Consider the following 22,596-nt stretch of genomic DNA (forward strand, 5'->3'; position numbering starts at 1 on the left):
CTTATTAAGTGAGGCACGCAGTGACGGTGCCTCATGGTAGGGTATTTTTTGGAGATCTTATCAGGCCGTATGGCTCACAAACGGTGAGAGATGAATGTAAATCTCCAGGGCAGCTTCTCAACTTTTTGGCCCAGAAGGATGTCATTCAAACTGTGCCTGAAGCGACAAAGTTGCTCCGGCCGATGGTCACCGTTCTGGCCACGACAGCATCGGCGGAGCGCTCGTTCTCGGCACCGAAAATATTCAAAACATAAAGTCGGCAAAGGACCGATCGAGGACGACCGTCTTCACTGGCAGTGTTTTCCATTGAGACAGAGAGACTTTTAAAACTGAAGATAGAAATGAACGACTTCTGCAAGCAAGTTATCGACGCTTCAGAAGGAGCGAGGCGTGGACTTCATTTATAAGTAAAGGTAAGAGATAATAACCTTTTCTTCTATGTGCTTTTGTTCTATGCTACTAGTTGAATATGATATGATATTTTAAACAAAACACGTCAACTGCTGCCAATAAAATGGTGAATAAGCTACTCTGTAGGGTTCATATGTTTGTAAATCTGACTGAAATCTTGTTGTGGCAACTGGACTTGAATTCCTTCAGTCCAAATTCAAGTCCAGTTGCCAGATAACAAAAAGAATTTCCAAGTATTTTAATACTCAAAGTCACTGATGCAGCTTCCAAAGCTCCTTGTCATTCTATACAAAGTCTCTCTAGTTTTTACAGCCTCATCCGGCTATTTCACGAGCTCAGCCTCACTGTTTTGGTTACCGTCCCCTTTTCTTGAATCTGGTCTGGAGCCTAATCTTGAACGGACGAATCAATCTGCAGCTTTAGGGCGGAAACATGGAAAGACGGAGTTTAATGGACATATTCAAACGCATTCAAATTCACGGGTTACTGGCGAGTGACTGAAAGAGGGTTTTATCACTTTGAGTGACGGGATGAGGAAAGCCGAGACGGCCCGTCGAAAACTCAAATTTCCACGAGTAATGGTTTTCGCTCAGCGGCCCTTGAAAGCTCCAGAACATCTCTTTTTCCCAATTTCCCCAAATACCAGGTCCTGTTTCTCTTTAAACATTCTCCGTCCTTATTGTTATTAAATGCTATTATGCTAATTAGCTTTTTTAGAAATTTACCATCACCTGCTTACGGCACAAGTGACTATTTTAAACATGCAATAAATACATCCCCGCTGAAAACAAACAATTTCAATTCATTCAGCAAATCAAAAATGGGGTGATACTCAAAAGTACGGGAGAGTGAGAGGCTTAAATGTTGCATGTCTCTATATGAATGACTGTATGAAAACAACTAAGTTTGATGAAAACAGAAGAATCTATGATTTGATCGAGAGCATGGATGCACACGCTTTTTCTGCATGCGAGCTAAAATGTCAATATGACTCGCTTACTATAAAAATGCAAAACATTTCTTTATAAATATATTGAGAATTCTTTATGTGCAATCAGTGAGGTGCAGTCAGTAGAGGCAGGTGAGGCCGGGCCTCACCTGGCACCATGGAAAGAAAAGAATGTAAAATGAAAAAATAATTGGAATGGTTCTATTTATTCAGTGATTTGTACTATAAAGTTATTTCCACCTAACTTCACAATTTTTAGTCGTTTTTTTTACCAAATCGCTTAAAAAAAATATATTTTAAATATGAAGAAAAGACATACGGGGACGCGGCAGCCAGCGGAGTCCGCTATGGATTGCGCAATAACTGCACTGCCATGCTATGCGGCTGAGACCGTATTGCTGTCTCTGTGGATGTCACTATTAAAATTTTTAAACACTTTAAGCACTAATATATGAACTAAATTTTCATAGTTTAGCTGACGTGTATATTTATTTCGTCATCAACTGTAACGCGTTTCTGTGCCGAGCAATCGTAAAGCGGCAGCGAAGACACGCTAAGTGAGGCACGCAGTGACGGTGCCTCATGGTAGGGGGCGCCGCTGATCCCAGGGATCCTTTATACTACTCGGCTAAAGAATAATAGAATTAGCATTAGCAAGCTACAGTAAACAGTTAGCAAGTCAAGTGCAGCCATCCAGTTATGTTTTCCTCATGCTTGGCTTTATTTTCAAAATGGAGGATTACATAGCTAAACTGAAAGAATTTTCTAAGCAGGAGATAATAAGTAAGGGAAGACAGACGCCGGCGCTAACGGATTTGCTTCAGACTAGGAGACGGAAGACTCGGTCTTTTCAAACGGAGTACTTCACACGAAAGCGCTGGCTGTGTGGATGTCCAGTAAGAAAGGGCCTTTTCTGCTTTTCCTGCATTCTTTTCTTAACGTCTGACTATCAAATATGAGCGGTCGGCCACTTGCATTCAAAGTCAAATCGCACTAAAAACATTCGGGATGTCCAGGATAGATTTGGCTTTGAATGAACAGCAAAGACTCAACATCAGCATCCACGATGCTAAGCTAAAGGAAAACCGCTAAGCAGCGCATGGACTTCATTTACAAGTAAACGTAAGATATAATAACGTTTTTTTTTTAAGGTGCTTTTTCAATGTTACAGTTTGTATATGTAAAGAATGCTGATATGATATTTTTAACAAAACACGTTAACTGCTCCCAATAAAACGGTGAATAAGCTACTCCGTGGAGTTCATATGTTTGTAAATCTGACTGATGACGTCAGTGCCTCACCAGCCATGAACCTCACCGCACGTCACTGTGTACAATATATGTTGGCGCACCTTGCAAAACTGAATTTTTTACAAACCTACTAGCAGTACCTTTTGCTCGCTCTAAGTGATCTCAGGCAAAACTGTTCTCAGTTCTACTACCTCGGTGGTGGAACAAACTTCCGGAAGCAACAAGACTAGCATCATCCCTCTCAACCTTCAAGAAACAGGTAAAAACTGTTCTCTTTCAGGACTTTTTACTGCGCTGACGCCCCAGATCACGTTAGGCAGCAAGTTAGGCTATGCAGTGTGTGTGTGTGTGTGTGTACGTTTGTGTATGTCTTTGTCAAAAAAAAAAAAAAAATCACTAACCCAAGCTTACTGTTCTGTATATTTCCTGTGCATCGTGTATTTGCAAGTGTATTTGCAGTCCTTATGTCCTCTATTGTAAGTCACTTTGGATGAAAGCGTCTGCCAAACGCAATGTAATGTAATGTAATGTAACTGTATAAACCCATATTGCGGAGAAATATTGGGAGAAAAGGCTAACTCACATAACTAAGTGAACAACTGCCATTTTAGTTCCTTCACCCTTCCCCTCCTCAGCTCGCTTCCTCCCACTCGCGATGGAAGTGATACGTTTTTGGCTTCTTACTTGGTCCAGCTCCACCACGCATTTTAATACCCTTTCTGAAGTTTAAAAGAAATAAATTAGAGGATAACTCGGTAACTCGCTAGCTTGCTAGACTTTTGCAGAATCCCTTGCAATCTCCCCAGGCTACTTTTGCGATCGATCGGTAGATCGCGAACGATGTATTTAGCAGCCCTGATCTAGAGATGCGACAGATCATTTAGGAATGACGGTTATTTCCCAGCCTCTCTTTACTCCAACCCCAAACGCTCCTGATGGTTTGTCCAGTCCTGCTGCCATTGGCGTTAGAGTGTGTTTGAACAAGTGAATACGTTAAAAAAAAGAAACCGCTTTGGATAACATGCACCACTTGCCAACTTTCCAAGAGCAGTTCTTAATATTTTGTCAACCCTAATTCATGTTAATGGGATACATAAAAGAAATACCACTAGAGATCAACAGAGTTCTAAATAACAGTGTCAAAATTTCCATGACAGTAAATCAACACTTTTCTAAAACAAAACCGTAAAGTGGATTCTTCCCGGATCTGGGGATTTATTACAGCGCCGTTTCATTGAACTACACTGGTTTGACGTGCGGGGGGCTGCCCTGGATGACGGAAGGCATTCAAAAAACTGTCCCATCCAAGATGTTCATCTTGCATTATTTCCTCTATAATGCTCTTATTAATTTTTTATTTTATTTAGTTTTATTTTATTTTATTTTATTTTATTTTATTTTATTTTATTTTATTTTATTTCATTTTATTCTATTTTATTTTATTTTATTTTTTTATTTTATTTTAATTTAATCTTATTTTATTTTATTTCATTTTATTTTATTTTCCGTCTACAGTGCAAATCTCACACACAACTTATTGCATATATCTATATCTGTATTTCTGCTGCTGGCTTTCTACTGGGCCTCGGGAAACTAGTCTGGTTCCATTCTCTCAGCGTGGAATGACAATAAAAATCCTTGAATCCTTACATCTCAATGTTTTACTTTTAAAAGGACTGAAATCCCGAATCTCTTGCAAACAAACCTTTGTGGGAAAAGTTCGGCGTGAATTCATCTTGCTCCAATTTACCGGATTTACCTAAAGGCTCTGCATAAACGGGAATGATTTTCGGTTTAAATCCGAGGTCGCCTGTTAATTCTCCGGTGCTGAAAGGCGTTGCGAAAAAATTTATATTATTTTTCTTATTTCTCTCAAATATGTATATTCGAACTCGTGAAGAGCCGAGACTCGCGAGAGGCGCTCCGAACTTGTCGAGTTGCGTGGTTACAGTGAACCTTTGTGGGTTTTTTTTTCTCCCATGTCACTCGGCGCCCCGCAGATGTTGTACGAGAGGTGATGAAAACGTAAAAAGACGCAACCGGGCCGCACTCAAACCGGCGCTGCGGGCACGCCAGCTCAAGTTCGGGCGCTCTTTTGACACGCGCTTCTGCTGACCCGCCGTCTCCCGCACACATGCATGCGTCCGGGTCTCTCGTTCATTAATCTTCATTTCAACACACACTCCAGCCACAGTCAGCACATATGCTCTCGACAATCACTTAGCACTGTGGTCTTTCGCTTTACCGCGCGCACACACACATAAACAAGCTCTCAGAGGGCGATATCTGATTGCTGACACTGATATCGGGTCCCCCGCCCAGCCGCCCCCCGCTGCTGAGCTGTCCATCTGTCTGCCCGATCAGAGGACGGAGCCGGTTCTCCCAGCGAGGCTCCTGTCACTGTGCATTAGGAAAAAGCCGACGGCAGATCCGAGCTGACACCGAAGATAATATTGGCATCAACGGGGTCCTTTGGTTCCCGTTGAACGCCGGGATCGGAGCCGAGCGCGATGACATTGGAGGTGGCCGGGTTGAGTCTTTAGATTTCCACACCGTTGTGGCATCGGCCATTTTCTTTGAAATAGTCCGCGGCCTATCAGCGGCAGAAGACCATCAAACTGCCGAGGAGGTTGGGGATGCAAAACATCGTTGCGACGCTGAGCAGCTCCTTCACCCCATTTGCCCACATTTGCACTTGTTTATACGGTTTATATACTGCTCAAAAAAATAAAGGGAACACTTGAACAACACAATGTAACTCCAAGTCAATCACACTTGTGTGAAATCATAGCGTCCACTCAGGAAGCAACACAGATTCATTTTGACTTGTTTTAAGGACATTACATCAAAGTTGGATCAGCCTGGAGTTTGTTTTTACACTTTAATTTTGAGTGTGATTCCTAATCCAGACCTCCATGGATTGATACATTTGATTTCCATTGATCATTTTTGTGTGATTTTTTTTGTCAGCACATTCAACTGTGTAAAGAGCAAAGTATTTCATAAGAATATTTCATTCATTTAGATCTAGGATGTGTTTTTTAAGTGTTCCCTTTATTTTTTTGAGCAGTGTATATTGCCAGATTGTTTAGGTGCAATTTGCTAATACAAGCCGTATCTGTTTATATTGTAGCGTTTTAGTCAGGGAAACACCCATCTGTTTAATGAGCCATAGCTGCAATGCAAACTTGCAATATAACTAACTGTTCCTGCTCAATTCCAGGTAAAAAGAATTCATTGCACCCCAAACCACTCCTACATCATTCCCAGCAACCCCAAAACCACCCAGAAAACGAGCATCGACATAAACCCCAACATTTGTGACTCACTACGATACAGGACTGTCTCTGAAAATTAGAATATTGTGATAAAGTTCTTTATCTACTGTAATGCAATTAAAAAAAAAAAAAAAACTTTTTCATGATATTCTAATATTTTGAGATAGGATTTTTGAGTTTTCTTAAGATGTAAGCCATAATCAGCAATATTAAAATAATAAAAGGCTTGCGATAGTAATGAATCCAGAATGTATGACATTTTTGTTTTTGTAATTGCATTACAGAAAATAAAGAACTTTATCGCAATATTCTAATTTTCCGAGACAGTCCTGTATATATTGTTGACACTGTTTATTATTTATTTTTAGTTTTTTGATTCTTGCACTGTCTACTTTCTGCTGTGAGAGGTTGAAATTTCCCCACTGTGGGACGATTAAAAGAATATTCTATTCTGTTCTGTCCCCCGTTTACTGAGACGTTATTGTCCCATTTGATCAATATTTATACCGGCTGCATAAAAACGATAATAAAACATCTCAACATATCTTAGTTTGTTTAAAACTGTAAAGAAAACTTTTCACTTGCAGGCCGCCATTGTTGTCTCAGTGCCGTCCGGGTAGCGACGTCACGAGACTGGCCTTAGGCTCAGTCCTGATCATTTTTCCCAACGGTGCAAAAACATGTCATCTGTGCAACACTGATGGCTGGAGTCCGAAATGAACTTCAAAATCGAGACGAACAAAGATGTGGAGAGGCAAGAAGCCGCCAAAGTCGGCGTTTCTACGAACGGCAACCGCGTTGCTATGCTAATATCTCTCAACTTTTTGTTATCGGCTGTTCACCGTCGACTTACAGATCGCTGTGCTGACTGTCAATTTCCTCCGCGAGATGCTACTCGTGCAGTAGCGGGTTGTTGACATCCTCTCAGGAGAACGTCCAGCATCTCCCGCCTGTGGTGTTTTCTTCACTCGTTTCCTGAGGACCTTTTGTTTCCTTGTGAATAAAACTATTGGCACGGTGTTTGGCTTTCGCGACCATTTAAAACTGGCAGCACCGTGAGCTCTTAGCTTAGCTCGGCTAAATGATCTGGAGAAAAAGCGTCAAGAACACAGCTTTTTTGCAGGTTTTGTACGTTTAAAAGTAATTTCCCACTCCTTTCTTCTCTTCTTTTCCCCTGTGGAGCCACGTAGCCTAGCATGAGTCCCTTTGGTACCCTTTGTCGGACCGGAAATTGCACCCAAAAGCAGCACGATGTGGCATTATTACCACTTATACTGTACCAAGCTAAAGCTAACGCTAGCGGAAAGCCAATGTTTACACGAGCGACCTCCATACGTCAACAATGCAGCATGCATTGTGACAGAAAAGCAATGGCGGTGCCCCTGGGTTCAAATCTGAGTTATAAATTAGGATTTTTAAAGAATTAACCATTCTTCGTGTTTTTTTAACATTCATATATGAGACAAACAGTAAAGAATATTTATGCATATTAGTCCTCGTGAGCAGGGTTCCCTTTCAGCACTTCGGGTCGCATCGGCGGACAACTTACTGAGCCTGTCCATGTAAAATCCTTACTATTTCTTCCCATTTCTCATCTCATGAAAAGCCTAAAAACCATAATAATCTAATCTTCGCGTGCGTTTCTGACTCGACGTTTAAAATCCAAGCCGGGACGATTCAACCCGGTCCTCTCATTGCCTCAGATTCACCACAGCATAGACAAATAAACCCCCGGCTTATGTTTAGCCCGGAAAATCAGCACCGCCAAATAATCCAGTCCTTTGGTTTATTATGATTTTTCACGCCATGCATTTTAGATGAAGCCCCGGGCACGAACGGGCTGGCGGGGGGGAAAACCAGCCACTTATCCATTGTATATTTCTTCCCCCTTGAACATCTCCTGTTCCGAAATATGCATTCAACCCCCTCGTCTTTTTTTTTTTTTTGGACGCAACAAATACAAACGACGTCTGTGCGTTTGATTTAAAAAAAAAAAAAAAAAGAAAAAAAAAAGAAAAAAGCACCCGCTGTTTTTAACACCGTCGAATTCGAGCCGTGTTATTTCACTCCTGCGTCCCCCAGCTGCGGCTGAGTTGTCAGTGAGTCATTTGTGTTGCTGACTGGGGGCGACAGGAAGGTTTAGGTGCTGTAATCAAACGCTCGCTGTTCCCCACAGGCTCGTTACGACGCTCCAAATCTGCACTAATTGGCCGGTAAGTCACGTTGCAGCCTGATACCCTGTCTGTCCGTGAACCCCCCCGAGAGGGACGACGGAGAAACCCGCCTTATTATTTTCAATTTGTAACGATATATAACCTCCGCTTGGTTTTCCCGGGCTTCCTGAAAATCACAGCTGCATGAAATACACACCTTATATTGCTAAAAATGTATATATTAGTTTTGATCTGGACGTGCAGGGGGCCTTCCAAACATATTCAACTCCAACCATTCGCAGCTTCTCTATTTTAAAGATTACAACACAGATAATTAAAGACCTATAGATAGATAGATAGATAGATAGATGGATAGATGGATAGATGGATAGATGGATAGATGGATGGATAGATAGATAGATAGATAGATAGATAGATAGATAGATAGATAGATAGATAGATAGATAGATAGATAGATAGATAGATAGATAGATAGATAGATAGATAGATAGATAGATAGATAGATAGATAGATAAAATAGCATCAGACATTAGTTAGCTGCCTGCTCTGTCAGGCTAATTCATTTATCGGTTTATTTTTTTTTCATTCATTTTAAAAAGACTTTATTCATTGCTGCAAGATTGCTAGAATCACAGTTGCAAAAATGGCCACTACCGTATTTTGGTGGATTTAATGGCGAGATCTTTCCCGTGAACTTTGAAAGTGCAGAGATGTCGGTCTGATATGACCGGTCTGATAAAAAAATTAAAATCTGTTGGTAAACAGTGACAAAAAGTGACAAACTGATCTGCTGTCACACTTTGAGGCTGTGAGCTGAGAGATGTCTCCTTTTTACAAACACATGTTTTTCTCAAATTCTTGAGAAATAAAATTGGATGTGAATAAGAGGCAGAGGGGAAGTTGGATACGCGATCCGTGTTTTTAGGGCTACTGAACAACATTCTTGCACGGGGACTCCCCGGAACTAGAGACCGAATCCGTAATCGTTTTCACTATCTATCACAGAAGAAGGATTCGGATCTAAATTTCCGTATTTCTGATTCTTTCCCGCATTTTGACGAAAGCCTCGGTTTCTGTTCCCGACTCCGGCCCACCCGGCAGGCTTCTCGGGTAGCAGCTAAACGGAAGGGAGCGATGGTGGGAAAACACGGAGGCCCGGGGTCAGCGTGTCACCGCCACTTAGCGTCCGACGCACTTTTTTTTTTTTTTTTTTTTGCCACTCCACACACACACACACACACACACACACACATAAAAAATGTCCCAGCCATCAGTTTGCATGTGGCATCAGAATTCTGACAAAGACAAGCTGGCCCTGCAGTCTCGTTTATAACAAGCTCCAGCTGAGGTTGGATATAGCCTGCTGCGTGCGGATATATATATATTTAGTTGTGTGTGTGTGTGTCGTCTAGAATCCACTATGAAAAAAGAAGCTTATACACTTCTCCTCTTTTATTTCCTGTTCCTGCCCCCTCACCATTCAAGGCAAATGCGTCCCCGTCGTGTGTGTGTGTGTGTGTCAGAGCGTGTGAGCCCTCTTATCGGTTAAAACGAACAATCGCGCTCGTTCACGAACCGATCCTGGACTCTCTCGGTTTTGCTTCTCCTCCTCAGCTGTGAGCGATTAAATCTGGCCGGAGGAGGGATGGAAGGTTTAGAGGAGGGGACGGGGTACTCGCTCACTCACTGAGTAATGGCTTCCAGAGACCCCCGACTCCCCCCGGCCCTGCGCAGCACAAGGGCTAATCAGGAGTGACGTCTCGCCCCGTTTGGACAGTGTAAAGGCAGCCCCGCTCCTGTCATGCACGGACGCGGACAGCCAAACCGCCCCACTTTCCCCTCGCCGCAGGACCCCACCAACGGGCCACTCGTCCCTGCCACAACCATCTGACATGGATATGTTTGGAGGGAAAAGGAGAAAAAAGGGAGGGGAGGAAAAAAAAATGGGAGGCAGAAAAAGGCCCGCGTACAGTGGGGCGGTTGTTGCGGCGTGTTGATTTTGTGTTTGTGCGTTAAACTGACTGTGTGTTTAATGGAACATTGGAGCGGCCGGGGAAACCCATCATGTTCATTTAACGGCACGGATCTCAGGCAACAGCGAAACAACCGCGCCGCCGCGTGCGCGTTCGCGACGTGGTCGGCTGATTTGTGCTGTTTTCATGGTGATTGGTTTCCATCTCCGCGCCGAGCGCTAAAACCATTGACAGAACCCCCCCCACCCCACCTTCCGCGCCGGCTCACCCTCTATTCATTTTTCAATTCCGCTTTCATCAGCTGCCGCGGCCCTGTTTCTTCCCTTTTTTTTTTTTTTTTTAATTTTTTTTTTTTATTTATTTTTTTTTTCCATTTTCCTAGTCGATGACAGAAAGCGTGTGAAGTGTGAAATTAGAAGGAGCGTATATAAACGGTATTGTGCTGCGCCGAGGACACGTGAACGATCGTAAACTATTGCATAAGCCAAAAGGCAAAATGCATTACTCCCGAAGTGAAATAGAATACACGGCCGTGTCTCGGAATGACAGCTGCGAGCTCAGGATGATTGTGGAAATTCTGCCTATTGGATTTTTCGCAATCTGCACACCCTGCGAGGAAGCCTACGCCGGTGTTTTGGCATTCGCCGAGACATTCTAAGCAAAGTTTAAGTGTGTTATTTTGTCCTTTTGGGTTTTCGCTGCAAAGGGGCTTCTGTTCTATTTCACCCCTTGGCACATACTCACTCACACACACACACACACACACTCCCATGCATGTATATACATACATCTCGACCCCCTCCCCCTTCCACCTGGGCTGTTAGACAGAATAAGATGTTGGCACAAAGGATGCCTGGAGAAGGAGGTCAGGGGCTCAAGGGCAGTCGGGTCCCTCGGATGTCCGTCAAATTGACAGGTTCCGCAACTTTAAAACTCGGGACCCACCCTGGATCCTATTTTCCCTCCCTTTTTTTTTTTTTTGCAGACACACGCAGATGCTGACATACCAGGCCTGAAAAGTAGCCCCGCAGCGTAGGGGAGACCAGCTCTCTGCAATTAGGACATTCTGCGGCCATGAAATCATTTTGAAAATTAGCTCCAGGAAGCTCGGGAGAGGAGACAGAGTTCCGAAGAGACGTGAAAGAAAGGGAAGGAAAAAAAAAAAAAAAAAAGACTGTGAGAGAAAGGGTGAAGTTTGGGGAGGAGGCGAGTGTTCTGGATCTCCTCACGCGGTCGAACCAAACAGGCCACATGTGCAGGCAAGACGGGAATGAAAGAATTTAGAATGATCCCAGATAATAACGGCTGTTAAGATTAACAATTAATCCTCTGGCCTCATGACATGTTAGATTTGGATCTGGGGAAATGGCACTAAGAGGTGTAAAAGGGCTCTAACAAGGACTCCATGAGCTTAAATAAACCGCGTGCACGTACGTGCGCCTCCGGTGGTTAACAGTGTCCAGGTCCCCGAGCCTGACAGGAGAAGGAACCAGGGATTGGATCTCACCTCACGGCCGCTGAGACAGACCTGCGATACGTTCGTCTTTCTTCCCCGTCTCGAAAAAAGAAAACGATATCTGCGCTATTTTCTGTCATCCCCGTCGCCTTCGGTTTAACCCGCCTGGGCTTTTACGCAATCGCGTACATTTCGCCTCACGATTCTTTACAAAAAAACAATAAATAAACCGTCTTTTTCTCAGCGCGACCACGTCCCATCTTCGTGATCACTAGCTGTCCCTGTTGAAAGCGTGTATAAATCTGCGGTATTGCGAGGCAGTCGGCGGGAAAGGGTGATTGAGAGTTTGAAGGAAAAGGTTTAAATTACAATTACAGAGGAGGAAGAGCCTTCATCGGGGAGCCGTAAGGACAAACGGCAAATCAAACGCGATCCAAAGTGGAAATTTTCCATCACCTTAATCCAGTAGTATCCCACTGACACTCCAAAGGGGCGCGTATTTGTTAAACAGACGCCGGTTGCTAGGCGGTCGGCGCAAATGCGAAAGCGGAGGGAGCTGTCAGAGCTGTGACATCGAGGTTTTTTTTGGATTACGTCAGAGTAAGCAAAACGCACCGTCTGCTAAGATCTCGCGAAGACGATCTCGTGTCGCCGTGAATGTGTTTACGTCAGCTGACGGTCGGGCGATGACCGCGCAATCAGGGCGGGACGCTAATCAGGCAACGGGAGACGCGTTTTTGTTTTTTTAGAATTCCTTTAGAAGCAGACAATGGCGGCGGCGGGCTGTTTTTGCGGTATCCACAGCAGCCGTCATTGTGAAATCAGGTTTAGCTGAAAAACACTTGGCAATAGCATTAGCCATCTTGATTAAAGGCTGTAGGCTTATGTTTCTGCTGATGACATGCAAGTTTCCCAGTTTTGTCAGCCTTATCCTCAGTGTGAGGTTGATTATGTGTGTTTGTGCGTGCGTGTCCACTGTCTGATTAGCCGTTGTTTCTTTTCGGTGTCCGCGGTCCTCCGGCTCTTTGATCACAACCCAGGCCTGTCGAGGGCCGGAAGGAAAGCCTGTTTCAGGAAGTGTCTGTCTGATACTGTGCAGCTGGCCTTTCTGGTCGCCTCCATGCCGATCGGTAATCTATTCATCTGAGAAAGAGGAAAAAAAAACGCCGTTCCTGTCGTTGGTCTTTCTGAGATCTAGCGACTGTAGGATCCTGCTCTGAATAGAAGGTGCGGTTTTTTGTTTGTTTTTCGCCCGGTGATTGGCGTCCTGTTGAGAGACGTGACAGAAATACCCGCCGCTTGCAGACCATGACTCAACGGCCCGGTGTAAAAATCTTCATCCTCTGTTTTTAAACAAGGATCCAGGAGCCCCACTCAGACACAGTAATGATGTCATACTCGGGAAAATCAACACTGGGACAGCGAGAGGGAAAATAAGACTTGAAGTGCTTTTTTTTTTTTTTTTTTTTGAGGAAAAGAGAGACGTTGGGTGTGTTTTTCTGGGTGCCGCGGTTGAAAGCGAGCGCTGCGGTTTCTGAACGGCGTCGGGTTCGCTAACAAAAGCACGTTGAAACAATGACATTGGGTGAAATTGTGAATTACATTCGGTGAGGTTTGGGTAAAGAATGTACTTGTTTTTCACCAAGTTCTTGATCACCGGGTATTTTGCCTCGTGAAAGCAGGACATTCATATTTGGCATATTATTTCAGTATTTAAGTTTTTTTCTGCACGCGGTCTCATACCGACTTAAACCTGTGTAGTCACGCCACTTGTTTTTCTTGATTTGACGAGATAAAATACAGGAATAAAGTGACTACAACTAGCATCAAATAAATAACAACAAAAAGCCTACCCGGCTGTGGTGCGGCTACAAAATAAGTTCTATGAATTTCTGATAATTTCATGCAAATGGTCACTGGTTTTATAACTCTTTCACACCTCGCACTTTCAAAGCACTTTGCACCAGATAGCATTCACACACACACACACACACACACACACCGGGATGTCCGGGATGCGCTTCGCCCTGCAGGCAGAGGCAGTAAACAGAAGTTTCTCACTATTGCTAGCAAGTATACCCGTGTGGTAAACATCATCTGTGCCGTTTTCGTAGCAATTTGGCACAATAACCTTTAGTAAGCCCATCAACCCGGGAGACCAGGAACCTCCACAGGTCCATCTCGGGGGTGGTTCTGAATCTGGTAAAGGAATCGAGTGGGAACACGGCATCTGTTAGGGTACAGGACTGTTCACCGGTGATGGAGAAAGTGACAATCAGGCCAAAGAAATCTGGGTTTGAGAGGAGGGTCAAGAGGTCACGGTGGCCCAGAGGTGAGTCCAGGTAAAGGAAGCGGACGGACGACCCGGTTTCTGCCACGTCTGGGCTGAAAATCAGCTGTGGCCAGTGTTGAACGGTGGCGAAAACCTTTGGAGTATCTTGCAACTGACCTGACTTTCCTTATGTCGTGTTGGCAGCGAAGGTCGCCTCTGGGCCATTTCAGAGTCTCTCCTCTGGAAACACCCCGGATCTTGATGAGATTCAGCTGAAGACACTTCAGTGACTTCCACAATGCCAAATTTTCCCATTTTATTTCGACGTCGCTTTCCTCTCCGCTAGCCTCCCACTGTTTTATAAACACGACTGTCGGTTATTTGCCCATTTCAATCGCGCTTGGAAATGTATTCTACCACTGACCGGGCGCACCAGACTTTCCTTTGTACGCGATTCAGGTTCGGCGTGACATCGACCTCAATCCATACAATCCACCCAATTCTGGTTGTGTTCATACCGCCATCACAGAAAAAAAGATGGGATGTGACGGAATATACCAGCACATGCATTCCATGCCATTCTGGGCCTCTCAAAGGCAATTTGGAGGACAGAGAAAACGCTGATGTTAGCAGAAAGCAATCTTGCCTACCCCGATCCCTGAACAGACGTATTATGCTGCTGCCGGGGTGAAGGGTGAGAGGTTAGAGGCGGAGGGGGGGGTTTTACCTCGGATGACAGCTCTCTCCCTCATCCATAGGCCAGCTGCCTTGCAAAGACACACATATGCTGATATTCATGCATAAGCACACTCTACACATTAACCCACTCAACCTTCGTACCCCCCCCACCCCCTCCTCACCGAGCCCCAATCACTTCTCCGGGTTTTGAACAGAGACTTTTCACCGTTTGATGCCAGCATTATTCACCCGTCTCCCATGCAGGTGCTTTATGTCTTTGCCAGATCTGTCCCGCAGGCATGGTTTCAACTTGCCTGCACTTTCTCTCTCTCTCTCTCCTTTCGGTCATCTCTGGTGGTAGCCGGTGGTGGCGGATAAGACGTGTTTTTCCGGCGCGATCGAAGAAAAAAAAGTCTGCCGAGAAGGGAGCGAAAGGCTCGGGCCTGCTGGGGCAGATGTTAAACACACCGCGACTGAAGGGAGGCAGAGCGTGAGATAGGGCTACCGTCGCCGCCTGACGTGGCGAAACGAAAAAAAAAAAAACACCTGACGCGGTACAAGGACGGGTTCGTCGAAAGTGTGTGAGATCGCATACTTATACGAATGTAATCCGGATATCTCTGGGAAAGCTGCCGAGCATCACGGGCGAATAAGCTACGTATTCTCCCCCCGCGGCGCGATGTAGGTCCGAGACGTCAAGGTGATGGAGATCGGCGTCGGCGTCGGCCGCGGGTTCGGTTGAACACGTGCGCCGGCCCGTGAGCGCTCAGCGGATCTCCTCCTCCTCTGTCATCCCTCCGTCTCTCCCATGGTTTTCCTCCCATGGTTTATTATTACGGTATAATCGTTCCCATCTGCCTGTCAAGCCACCAGGCGGACCGAGTTCGGGAACAAAAGACGGCGAGAGAAAGAACGAGAGGGCAGGAGCGATTTTTCTCTCCAACGCAAACAAACCCCCTTCCCCCTCCCCGCTCGCTCTCCAAGTCCCTCGTCAAACCGGATCAGAATGCCGCGGAGTCGCTTTTCCCTCTCCGTCCGGGATATCGTAATTTAGAATGACTTCTGGACAGCTTCACGCGCAATTTGGAATTCAGCAGATCTTGGCGAGGAAACGGCGTTCGAGTTAGCGCCGTATTACATTACTGTTTACTCATGGTCCGTCTTGCCATCTCACATCCTCCTCTCCGAGGCCGTCCCGCGTGTCAGATACGCGGTCGCCCTTTGCGAGACCGCTGTAAACGCACTTTTAAAAGAAAAACCAAAGGAAGTTTCTAATCGGAGTCCCGATAAACTCGGAAGCGTCAGGAAAGGGAAGTTTAAACGCGTACGGTTCCGTCTCCCGGCGCTGGTTCCTAAATGTCGGGGCGATGCTCGGTGGCTATCAGCTGTGTTGTAAAGTGTGTTTGATGTGCACATCTTTGGTTCGGCGGAGGGTCGAGGGAACAGGCGCTCGTAAACCATACAAGGCTCCCCAGTCTTCTGATCTCCAATCAGATTAGCCAACCGCCCAATTATAGCCAATTCAAGCCAATTAAATCCTATTATGACCAATTACGGATAGTTAGAATGCCCCAGAGATTGATAGCTCGGGGAGATGGGGCAGCCGACTGTCACTATGGTGAAACTCCGACACTTGTTTTTTGTTTTTTTTTTTCCTGCTGGCCAGTCGCTCCATCTCTGTCAAAACGCGGCGGCAAAGACATCTGCCCTCTTTTAAAAAAAAAAAGAGAAAAAGGGCAAGAAAGTGGAAAGCGTTGAGATGCTGTCGAAAAGGACCACAGATGCAGACGGGAATGATGTGTAAATAACGTTTCAACAATATCTCAGTAGGATAAACTGAGTGAAACATCCTGATTGGCATGTTATTTTATTTTTTTGACCGCTTTAGCAATTCATACCGGATAATTCAGCCACGCTGGAATGCGTAATCTTTTTTTTTTTTTTTTTTAGATTATTTCGAGACTAATTTTATTTAAAATAGCAAATGCTGCAGTTTTGTATTTGGTATTGTTTTACCCTTGGCGGTATATATTTTTATAACAGTTCAAGCCCTCTCAATGGGTACTATGGAATGTCTATGTTATTGTACGGCTTTGAGTTTCGGACTGCCAGGGCGATGCTGTTTGTCTTGGGTTGATATGTGATTTTTCACATATATACATAGATATTTCTTCCTCGTAGACGTCACGCGGACCCCGGGATGGAAAAAAACGTTTTTTTTTCGTGTTTAAACCGGACGTCGTCGGGATCCGCCGCCTCGGGCGGGTCATCAGGCGGCGGGCCGGGTGTCAGTCAGAAGGTCAACTTCTGACCGTGTCCTGCCCTTGTGTCTTGTTATCATTTATTCCAATTAAAGCAGTGATAGGCTAGGCTTTCCCTTTAGACAATTCTGTTTTCCATTCCACAGAGCAATTGATGTTATCCCTTTGATTAAAATCACTACTCAGATATTCAGCTGTAATGGCTGACAGAGAATAATGAGGGCCCCCTTGCAGCCAAGATAAAGTGCAATAAGTGCAGACCATAGTCTTTTGCTATTGTGAGCATTTTGAAGATTGAAATAATTACTGCAAAATAGTTACATAAAAGCTTCCTTCTGCTTCACTTAGTCAGATTTCCAAGATAGCGCCTGCAGGTTTTTTCGAAAAGGAAGCCGAGCAGCGCCGGAATAACCAAAGCCACAGGAGAACCAAGACTTCACGGTGACCTGAATTCGGATGACCCCTCGAACACCGGCTTCCTTTTCTAACATTAATCAGGTTTTCTCCACGTATCTCATTTTTGTCCGTCACACACACCCTTAACTCTCTCTCTTTTTTTGATTTTTTTTTTTTTTTTCCATGAGTTATACAAGTGTATGCCTGTTTGGGGCGTGGGGGGGGGGGGTTCAAAGGAAACATTGAAGATAAACAAACAGCGGACGAATCATGGAAGGCTCTGCACTGATTGCGCGTCAGATCGACTCGGCTCTGGTTTATTTGTCTAAGTCGGTGAGATAAACATCGCTGCGACCTTATTTCGGGCAAGAAAAATGAACCCACGAGAGGATGAAAGAAAAAGAAAAAAAAAAAAAAAAAACGCTTTCATGTGTACAAACCCTTAATCTAAAACGCACCCACAGACGCATCACGCAAACGCAGTCACGCATTTTGGGATGAAGATACCGCTTTAAGGGTTGCCATCCACGCCGGTCACCGTGGAAGAGAGCGGAGATTAAAACAATGAAACCTTAAGAGTTTGTCACCAGGCATAAAGGACAGACGCGTCGAGGGTACGACAAAAAAATGAGACTTGTAGACTGACGGAGAGAGCGTGAGGAACCGACAGGGACTTCATGAGATGAGGAGTTGATGAACAAATTTAAAAAAAAAAAAAAATATTAAAAGAGATCGCATACATACGAATGAGGATCGGGGGGGTGCGAAACAAATGCTCGCAAAAAAAAAATCCGGGGGTTGGTAAAATAAAAAAAGAAAAAGGCCGAAGGGAGCGTGGGACAGTCGGTCACGGAGTAAGAGGTCGGCGGGTGCAAAGGGTGACGGGGGCAATGGGTGCGCAGCTTGGGATCAGATGGGCGCCAGGCTTGCTGGGCTTCGGAAACGTTGTTTTTAAATTTGCGCTCGATGACTTCGTAAGTTAGGGTGGACTCGGGCGGAGATGCCTGTCCAAAGAGCAGGATGGTCTGCTTACATCCCGGGCACCAACGGACACCCAGCACACATTGCGAAAGGCGAAATGTCCAAGTACGACTGGAGTTTTTACTCCGAGATTCACCAAACACATGCGTGCACGAGCACGCTGCTCCGCGGTGGCAAAGTGAAAAAACAGCAGAGCGGTGACAGGCGGCGTGAAAAGGAGAAAGAGCCAGGAGGAGGAGGAGGAGGAGGAGGAGGAGATCCGGCTGAAAGAGACAGAGGCCCTCAGTGGAGGAGGAAAAATGCCCATGGAAAGGAAATAAAAAAAAAAAAAAAAACAGGAAAAAAGGAGACTTGTTTAAAAGATGGTGAGGACAAGAGAAAGAGAGAGAGGGCCAGGGAGAAGAGGGGAAAAAAAAAGAACGAGGAGTCGCTGAGAAAAGAAGCGAGAAGTTGAAAAGATTACTTTCAGGTTCAGAGACGCTCTTTCTGGCTGCTTACTGGCTGTCACTCAGTGCCTGGCCCCCCAGCGGAGGGACGGCCGGCTCTCATTGGTGTCATTCACCTGTCAATCAACCTGACAGCTCGACCATAGGGCCTCATGTTTCTGTGCGGAAACTGTCCGTCAGCCGCGCAACAGCTGCGCATGACATCACCCGAGATCGGGTTTTGCAACGCACACAAACTGCACGCGTGACGCAGAACATGCATGTTGGGTTTGGAAATGCGGATAATGGAAATAACGTAACGTCGACACCTTTTCTGCCGATTGGGCGACGCGCCGTTACGCACGACATCTCTCGCTCGCGCGGGTCGAGTCCGCGTGGATTTCCCTCCGCCGACTTGCCAATCCACTGGCTGTCCCTTCTTCCAATTTGCCCCTCAAAAGCCCTTGTTACTGGCACGACAACAACCCCGGGACATCTGCACTGTGTAACCTACACAACCTCTAGAAGACTCACACACACACACACACACACACAAAATCAGAAACAATTATACGTACACTCGACAGCTGGAAAGTATGGTAGCCAAAGAGGAAAAGCGTATTTGTGCATACGACTTAGCTAATTAGGGCACGCAAACTCACACACACACGCACACACACACACATATACATAAATGTGCAACGGTGTGTGGATATATTCTATTCGCTCACATACAAGCGCACCCAAACTCATCAAGGGAATATATATACATACATTTTTAAATATACATATATATATATATTAGACTGCCTGGCTGTGAAAAAGCCAACTATAGTCTCCAAAAACAAAGGCCCATATTGTTAATAATGATATGGGTGAACGTCAACAAACACACACACACAGTTCAAGCTGTTGTGGGTACGATGTCGTCCGCCCGCCCGAATTCTCTGATATGAGTTTGGGGTTTAGTCTTTAAATTTGAACCCTTTCTACGTTCGGTTGCCAATGACGCCGGCATAATTTTCCACCTCTGTTGCACAAAACTGATGATACGTTATTTATGTATACATATATATGTGTATTTGCTTAAATGTGCTTAGTTAGTGCAATATTTATGTTGCACTGCAAGTAAAACTACATGCATTACAGATGTTAATTCATAAAATCAAAGCGGTGGAATGATTCCCAGCTACGCCACAAGAAGATACCGCCATTTGAATTTATTTTGATGTTATGACTTATATGTTATCTATCCAAAACCACGTTTGTTTGTTTTTTTTTCATTTTTCCAACGTCGGAATAAAGACGCCGGTGTTTTTCTAATTTATATTAATGTCATGAGACCAGGTTTGCGAACTTGTGCGTGCAGGCGAGCCGCACACATTTGCGCAGGCACGTAGTGAACAGACGCAGCAGATGGGGAATCGGGAACTACTGAAACATATCATTTTGACAGGAGTTATGACAAATGACTGTATCGTCTCGGAGAGGAAATTCCTCTCGATCCTCGCCGGTGGCTTTTTAGGTTTGTTTACTCTCGTTCTCTGTCCTACCGTTCTTCCTCCTCCCCACGTCGGAGTCATCTGGGATAGTATTCGGTGATTTGAGGTCATTATTTTTTAAAAGCGTTCATTCACGCCGATGTTATTGAACCGACCTTCTCCGCTAGGGTTCAAGCAAACCGGGTGTCCTTATTTTTAAATTACAAATCAGCAAAGACGGCGGTGCCAATTATCACGGGATCCCCTTGTCTTATTCATTTTAGAGATTGTGACTATATGAGGCGATTCCCATTCTGAAATTTCCGCTGTCTGTGGTGGCAAAAACCCGACACGATGCCCTCCCGGAGCCCCACCTCCGACTTCTTTCCCCCGCACGCTCCTCAGGCGGTCTAAATCCGCAAATGTTTTTTTTTTTTTTTGTTTTGTTTTTCCACCAATCAAACAAAGGCATGTGGACATTCTTTAGCGACATCAAGCTCTGCTGAATGTACTCGCCTGTCTGTGCTGTGTTTTGTTCATTCGTGAAAGCGGCCTGTTCTGCACCCGGACAGACCAGATTCCTCAAATGCCTCGCGTGGATGCTTAAGGGATCCGGAATTGTTGCTCAGACACTGTTGCTCACAGTTGCATCTCTTTGATTCCGGGATTTCTGCTCGCGAAAAAAAAAAAAAATGTATATGATTGTTTGATTTTCTTAAAATGATAGCCTTATGTGTCAGATGTATACCGATGTGTTGATAGACGGTGACAAAATGGGCTTTTTCTGGAGCGCAACCATTCATTTCTGCTTCCTCTCCCCATTCATCCGTCCTAACCAGATGTACCTCTCCTGGCTCCGGGTCTGGCGTATGGCAAACAGACAAGAGGACTACTTTGAAAATATGCAAATTTGAAAATACAAGCATGTGGACATCATTATCGCAGCCTCGATCATTCAAGCGCTCTCTGAATAATCCCGTGGAGAAAAAGAGCACGCGTGACCGTCTCACACGTCTGTGCATGGTGGGTACGTTTTTCCCAACACGCGCCTGTTTCACGGGGACTTAAAAAGCCTGTTGTTACTTTATCATAACTCATCCTGCTGGGAGATCAACTGCTCACGGAGGCATGTTGTACTTATACAGTATCAAACACGGGATGTATTTTTTCATGACCGCCATGTGCAGATCATTTAAAAACGATGACTGTCAGACGAGCAGAATGGATGCATTCGCCGTTGTATTACATTTCAAAGCGGGTTGCTATTACCTACATAAAGCAGTTCAAAAGCTGTTCGACTACAACGCCAGTGCTTAAAAAAAGGACGTTTAAAATCCGCGCATATTAGTTACGCGAAAAAGCTTCCCGCCTGGCCGAGGAGCCGCACAACAGATAACGGTGTCACAAAAAAACCTACATATGTGTTCTTCACGGCGCCCCGGCTGGGATGCTTTATAGCACTCGGACAGGTCCGAAGAAAAGAGTGGCGCTCGGTCTCTCCCTAAATCTGCCTCTGTTTGGCCCTCAAAGTGCTCTCGTGCCAAATGAGCGGTATAAAGCATGCCCTGAGGCACGGCCCAAAACGACACCCAAACAGCAAAGCTGTCAGCCCATGAGCCAACACACTAAAACATGAGTGCAGCCGAACTGTCGGGTTTTATAGCCTACAACTTCGAGTCACAAGCCCTCTAATGCTCCGTTTAACAAGCTGAAAATCCTCCATTTATTCCTCTCCATCTCCCTTTAGGAGTTCCTGTATTACGATTTGCAAACAAAGATGGGCTGAGGGACACACAGAGTAGTTTGGAATGATGTACCTTACATGCTGAGCCGTTTTATTATTACATTTAAACCGCTGCGTTCTGGCGTTGTTTTTTTAATTGATTATTAATACTTAATTCCCTTTTTACACCGACCTATCACGCCCTGCTTTAAGTTATTGAGAGCAACACGATAGCCGTATTGATTTACACATATTTAGTGTAAAATGAAAAGACACCTTTTAAAGCTGTGAAAACCATGAACGACACTTTCACTTCGTATCAGTGAAAATATAAAGATAAAAATTCCCATGCAGGCGGCTTTTCGTTAACAGTGTGTGATAATGTTATTGGAGGTTGACTTCTCAATAGGGACTTGGACCATGGACATCTTGGGGGGAAAAGATAGAGAAATGAAAACCAAAAGAGTTTTTTTATATGTGTATGTGTGTGTGTATATATACATATATATACACTGCTCAAAAAAATAAAGGGAACACTTAAAAAACACATCCTAGATCTAAATGAATGAAATATTCTTATGAAATACTTTGCTCTTTACACAGTTGAATGTGCTGACAACAAAATCTCACCAAAATGATCAATGGAAATCAATTGTATCAACCCATGGAGGTCTGGATTAGGAATCACACTCAAAATTAAAGTGTAAAAACAAACTCCAGGCTGATCCAACTTTGATGTAATGTCCTTAAAAGAAGTCAAAATGAATCTGTGTTGCTTCCTGAGTGGACACTATGATTTCACACAAGTGTGATTGACTTGGAGTTACATTGTGTTGTTTAAGTGTTCCCTTTATTTTTTTGAGCAGTATATATACACACACACACAC

General features: G+C 44.7%; 1 long non-coding RNA gene across 1 annotated transcript in view; it reads right to left on the reverse strand.

Annotated features, from left to right (window-relative positions):
- Nucleotides 1–20,848, reverse strand: part of LOC147220505 (uncharacterized) — a 37,576-nt gene extending 16,728 nt beyond the window's left edge. Inside the window, exons 1-2 of the long non-coding RNA XR_015108066.1 lie at nucleotides 20,735–20,848; nucleotides 20,503–20,656 (exon numbers count right to left, since the gene is read on the reverse strand). This is a non-coding gene — a long non-coding RNA (uncharacterized LOC147220505). The remainder of the gene's footprint in view (nucleotides 1–20,502; nucleotides 20,657–20,734) is intronic.
- Between the last annotated feature and the right edge of the window lie 1,748 nt (nucleotides 20,849–22,596).

This window comes from Fistularia commersonii, chromosome 24 (genome assembly GCF_037954325.1).
Source record: "Fistularia commersonii isolate RoL2024-O1a breed Wild chromosome 24, RoL_Fcom_v1.0, whole genome shotgun sequence".
NCBI lineage: Eukaryota > Metazoa > Chordata > Actinopteri > Syngnathiformes > Fistulariidae > Fistularia > Fistularia commersonii.